This window comes from Neodiprion pinetum, chromosome 7 (genome assembly GCF_021155775.2).
Source record: "Neodiprion pinetum isolate iyNeoPine1 chromosome 7, iyNeoPine1.2, whole genome shotgun sequence".
Taxonomy (NCBI): Eukaryota; Metazoa; Arthropoda; class Insecta; order Hymenoptera; family Diprionidae; genus Neodiprion; species Neodiprion pinetum.
Window position 1 is genome coordinate 23841370 of NC_060238.1, and position 6070 is coordinate 23847439.

Consider the following 6070-nt stretch of genomic DNA (forward strand, 5'->3'; position numbering starts at 1 on the left):
GCCAAGTACTTTGGACTGACCAAAGAACCACATTAGCCGTGAAGATAACGAACATTTTCAAATTTTTAACAAACTTCCAACAATTTGTAGCCACCGACAATTAAGATCTGTTTTCATTTATGATTCGTTTAAACCCTGTGTCATCAACTTCTGAATTCCACCCCCTAACCGACTTCTTCAAACTTGGCTTATACAACCCTTGTTCCTGAATTTTATTTTTATTTTCTTCTTCCAACCCCGTCAAAAATTTCGTCACACGTAACAGGCTCGTTTCTCCATCCTCCAACTTTCTTTCTCTCTTCTCAGTCAGACAAGTGGTTTCTTCTTTCTTTTTTCATTCCAACAATTCGTTGCGTCTAATTCCTCGATGAGAAATGTAAGCGTATAAAAAACATCTCAATCGTCCCTGCGACGATGGCGGAAAAGCGAAGCGCGAGGGATTGAAACGGGGACGATGATGGTGAGGAGGGGAACGGGGGCGAGGGGGAATTATTCCTCGATTATGCACAAGATCGGCTGTGTAAGAGCCGCCGCGAGACGTTGATTAATTAATTTAATATGTTTGTCTGATTGAAAGCAGATGCTGCCCCTTTCCCTTCCCCCTCCTCCTCCTCCTCCTCCTCCTCCTCCGATCCCATTTCATTTCATATTCCTTTTCCTCTCTTTCTCATTCTTCATTCTCGGCTTGCACCCCGTACTTATTATTGGGGAGGGGGGGGGAAGAGATGGGACCGATCCGACGAATTCGAACAACCACCGACCGAGAACGTCCCGCAATTTTCAACCCTCGGTTTATCTCCTCTAGGGGTTGTTTCGCCTCTCTCCCTCCCTCCCACCTCTCCCACTCTGGCATACTTTGCAGACGGCCACAGCTTACCGGCTGTCTTAGCCGGTCGTCTGTCTCGGATTCTGCATTCTAACGTCTAACTTTCAGCAACTGCGTCAGATCCCGGATAACTTCGCACGGTGAGGTGGGGGGGGGGGGGGGGGGAGAGATCCTCACCCCTCTTTTGCCACACCCCCTTTTACCGCCTGCACGCAGTCGCGACTCGATTTTCCATCCACCCTGCGTAGTTCGTTTTGCACGATCTTGTTTTCTACTTGTTTTCTGAATTCGCTTTCTTTTTTTGTTTTTTTTTTTTGTTGTTAAACGTCGATTCGACGAGCGTTCGACATCCGTTAGCGTTTTTTTTTTTTCATCCCGTATGATTACCATCGAAAAGGGAATTAATTAACGAATGAAAATATTCGTCGCAGTTCGTCGAGTCAATCGTGGAAACAGCTGCCGCAACATTCGGTAATCCGACGTCGTAATTTCTCAAAGGATTATCTTCACGCCGTCTCAACCCTCTCGATTCGTCACTGTTTCAATGCAAAAACGGCGGATGTAAGAAGAACCTCGGTAGGAAAGAAAGGGGAGGGGGGGGGAAGAAAGAGAAGAAGCGAATCGATCGCGAAAACGATCGTTGGTGAAAAAAATTAAAAATGTGGCTCACTGATGAGTGTCGTGTTAATTTTTTTTTACACCAATTCGATCAACCCTTAGTTATATTTGCTATAAAAAAAAAAACAAAAGAAACTCCCAATCTGAAAACGCTGAAACTCGTTTTTTCTGGCCTAGTACGGAATTTTGAATGAAACAAAAAATTTAGGGTCGAATCAATTATCACTTATAAAATATAAGAAAAATATTTTTCATTTGACTGATTTTGTTTTTTTTTTTTTCACTCTTTTACTTCAGATCTTTTTCTCGCTCTCTGATTTTCGTTCTTTTTTTTTTTTTTTTTTAATTTAGTTCAGAAGAGAGGACAGGGAATTTCAATTCCATAAATTTCAAAGGGAATTCCAGAAGTGAATTTTCACCAGAATATTATACATACATGTATATATATATATATATATATATATATATATATATAATGTTGTGTGCTGATATTTATCCGGATAAACGGAGAGATAAGGTGGCGAGGGATCGCTTACTTCTCGCTTCGAGGGTAAATATTATGACGTTAAGGCTTCTGCAAGACTGAGTTATATACAAATAATAACGTCGTTACGCTGAAACTAATTAGCAGGTTTATTGTTTGGAAATACCGTGAAAGTCGTACCGTTTCCTTTTTTTTTTTCTTTTTTTCTCTACGCACCAAAAAGTAAAAGAAGAAAAAAAAATCACACCGACCAACGGAGTATTCGTTTTTTGTTTTTTTTTTTTGTTTTTTTTCTCCAAATTCTGTTTATTTTTTTACCCCCATTCCTCTAAATTTTTATCCGTTTCTCCAGAAACGAAATTCTGCGAGTGGAATGAAAGTTGTGGTGCGAAAATGAGAGTCGGTTTTTTTTTTTTTTCTCTCTCTTCCGAATCAGCTTTGCCTCTCCACGGCGAGATCAATTTGACGAGCGAGGTGAAATTATTTTCGACAACGCGTCGCGACGATTACGAAACAAGAATAACGATAAGCAAGAAAAAAAAGATGGAAAAAAACATGGGGAACCGAGCGGGTTTCTGAAATATTCGAACCAATGAGGAGAGTAAAATTGGGGTGAATAAAGAGAAGAGAGAAGAAAGGAATTTGAAGAAACGACATCGTTTTCGGAACGTCTGTCTCCCTTATATCTACACCGTGCAGCAGCAGATACGTGCGAGTCGAGGAGAGAGTGAGTAGGAATGGGGATCTCTCGCCCGCTCCGTTACTCCAGACGTCGTTTTATCCGGGCAACTGTTATCCATTCGTCTCTTAGAAAACGAGTTTGCAAATCGCTCGCAACGACGACGATACGAGAAATTTCCGTTGGTTTCACCGCGCCTTTATATCTACCATATGCACGCATACACATGTGTGTACATGTATGTATATATAGACACGTACAGGAATTCGAATGCACACACATCTGCCTCCGCGTTTCGTTTCCTACGGTGAAAAAGTTTAGTGGTAGAGAAAACTTTTCTAAAGTATCTTCCTTACTCTCTCTCTCTCTCTCTCTCTCTCTCTCTCTCTCTCTCTCTCTCTCTCTCTCTCTCTCTCTCTCTCTCTCTCTCTCTCTCGGCTTATATCTCGGCCGGTTGCGGAACAGGCCGAGAGAGATAGAAAAAATATATAAATATATGTAGCCAACCTCGCGGGAAAACTCTATTCTACCCATTATTTTTCATTCTTTTCGTAATTATGAACTACGGGGCAAAGTTCTTCTGTGTATCTTCCGTACGGTTAATTAGCCGGATAGGATCAAACGAGGTGCTTTAGCATGCGTGTTCGCTGTTGCCATTGGCTGTGCGAATGATCTTCTTTTTTTTTTTTTTTCTTTATTTTCCAATCGCTTTTCTTCACCCTGATTACAAATTTTTAATTGTCCGGGTATTACTGTTACTATTATTATCGCTGTTGCTGGAATTTTTGTTATTATTGTAACCGGTAAACAGGGATCAAGTGGAAAATTTGACGCGACGCGGTACGACGGGTGCAACTGGGTGAGAAGGGGATGGAAAGCAAGGTTTTGGCGACGACGAGAACGAGGATCGGAAGCTTGATTTATGCGTCCGAGATACACCCTCCGCACTGCGAACCTAAGGAATATTTTAATACCGTGAAATTGGGGGAGAAATATGCGCGATAAATGATTTTCTAAGACGAGCAAGCAAGAAGACGAAGAAGATTTAAACGAGTAGAGAAAATTTTGAAGTAAGAAGCGATTTCACTTTTCTGTTCGTTAATCGGAGCTTTCGCACTGATCGTTTTCGTACGCGGATACGTAGGGAGAAAGTTCGCACTCGTCACTTTACGCCGCGACGCACTTGCGATGAAATCTGATCACTGGAAGATGAAAATTCGACGACGACAGCGAATCCCGAAATTAATCGAACGCAACGATCGTGATTGCGAAGAAGGGAACTTACATGTCGAGGGATTACGATCTCGATAATCATTTCAGCGGTCTGGGGTTGTTAAACCTGCGTCTCGTTCGGGGGTTTGGAAACTGTGTAAAGTTGCCGGTTTAGGGTGCGCACGTGACTCTAATGACACCCTCCGAGTTTGAGCGGTGCGTTTTCATTGAGGTTTGCCGTTCGACTGTCGGAGCCTCAGCATCGCGGAGGGTGCTTCGTGCTTCCTCCTCTCTCGCTTTACACCCCCGGCGGTGGCGCAGACTCCGAATCTCCAGCGCACCCTGCACCGACCTGATTTAATCGCGGCACTCCGCGTTTTCGGGGAAAATACGTGTCGGCTAATTTCAACCGCAGCCCCTCCTGCAAGACAGATTTTACCCGATCGCACCCGCGGGATTTCTTTCCCGGTTTCTTGGGGGATGAACAAAAAAAAAAAAAAAGAAAAACGACGAGTCGAGGGCTGGAGGGGCGATCTTGGACTCGTGTGGAGTTGATAACTTCCCCCGGAAGTGCACCGACAGCCGTTGCTGCTCTTGCCGATGGCAAGAAAATGCACCGGCCGGAAGTTTGATGGAGATCCGGGGTGCAGGTTCTCCGATCAAATATACTGAAAACTTTAATATCGGACCTCTTACTATGTCAGATTCGCCCAGACACACCGAGAAAAGTCGATTGTTTTTTTCCCCGATTAATCGAGTATCATTGAATTATTTTTTTTTTTACAATAGGTTTTTGTTTTTTATTCGCATGAACGGCGCGATACGATATCAATTCATGTGATCGAAGTATCGGTTATTATCATTAGCTTATTACTAAGTATCTGTTTGATATAATTAATGAAAGATGAATGAATATTTTTAACTGAAATTCAAATATATTTTGAGCGAAACTGTAAATTATAAAAAACCATTTCCGTCATTAAGGCTACGTGCTAAAATTTACGAAATTTTTGTTTTAAAAGCACCGTTTTAAAAAAATACGAACTAATCTAATAATCGATTAAATTTTACCGATTTACCCGAGTCATGTTCGATTGTTTTTTTCGAACTCTATTAATCGATGCGTCGATTATTTTTATATTAGTGGCCATCGCTACTAGAACTGCAGTTGCTGTACAGTCCATGAGGCCTGTTAGGATAACGAAAAAGTATAGCTCTTATTGTCAGTACAAAATTGAAACTAGTTGATCGTAACGGTGAGAAAAAAATCTTATTCAACTTAGACGGTTACTGTCACTTATAAAACACAGTAAATTTTTCTTAGTTCAACTTTCGACTCGATTGACTTTGAGACTAGGGTCTATTCGGATGGTTTTAACCTTGTTTTCACACCCTGGGATACAAACCACTCCATGAAGTTTCTTCGTTAATTTAAAGTACCTAAATGTAAGAAAATCGGGTCTGCGGCGCCTTTTGGCATGTTCATATTTTGCTATATAACCCCGTATAGTTTCGAAAACTAACTTTTCAAGAAATTACGAAAAATAATTACAAGTGAAAATATTTAAAGAGATAGTCTCACATCTCAATGACGTATTTTTAATAATTTTTTTCCTTTTATCATAGTAAAATTTATTTAGTAATCTCAAATTCTTACACAAAGCAGAGAAGGTTATAAAGTAATGCGGTAAATTTTTTTGTTCGTTTTTGATGGTAAATGTCGATTTAAAGTTTTGAGTTATCCTAAAAAAAATAAAAACATTATTAAAAATTTCACTTGTCGCTGTCACCGCTGAACCGGAATTATACAAATTCGATGGAAAAAAAACAACAAAATAACTAACAATTTCAGTTGAATAAAAATCGAGATGTTCTTTTCTATCAAATTTGCATAATTCTGCTTCAAGAGATAACGACAAGTGAACTTTTTAACCATCTCATTGTTTTTTCCCGAAAGTTTTAAAGTTGAGATATCATGTCAACCAGATTTAAATAGGGGGTAAAGATTTACACACACCGCAACAGCGAGATATACCATCAAAAACGAACAAGAAAATTTCTGTTTTACTTTATAACTTCCCGTGTTATGTGTAAGACATGTGAAATTATTGAATAAATTTTAGTATAAAGAAAAAAAAATTTTTTAAAAAAATCATTGAGACGTTACCCGTAAAAATTAATTTATACTGACGATTTTTGTCTCTGGGGTACAAACGACCCCAGTGTATCAAATATGTGATTCTACAGTTGT

At 40.0% G+C, this 6070-nt stretch overlaps 1 protein-coding gene across 1 annotated transcript in view; it reads right to left on the bottom strand.

The window, feature by feature from the left end:
- Positions 1-4050, bottom strand: part of LOC124223161 (lachesin) — a 28586-nt gene extending 24536 nt beyond the window's left edge. Inside the window, exon 1 of the mRNA XM_046634906.2 lies at positions 3893-4050. The gene's annotated coding sequence lies outside the window, so the exon portion shown is untranslated. The remainder of the gene's footprint in view (positions 1-3892) is intronic.
- Positions 4051-6070: the final 2020 nt, after the last annotated feature.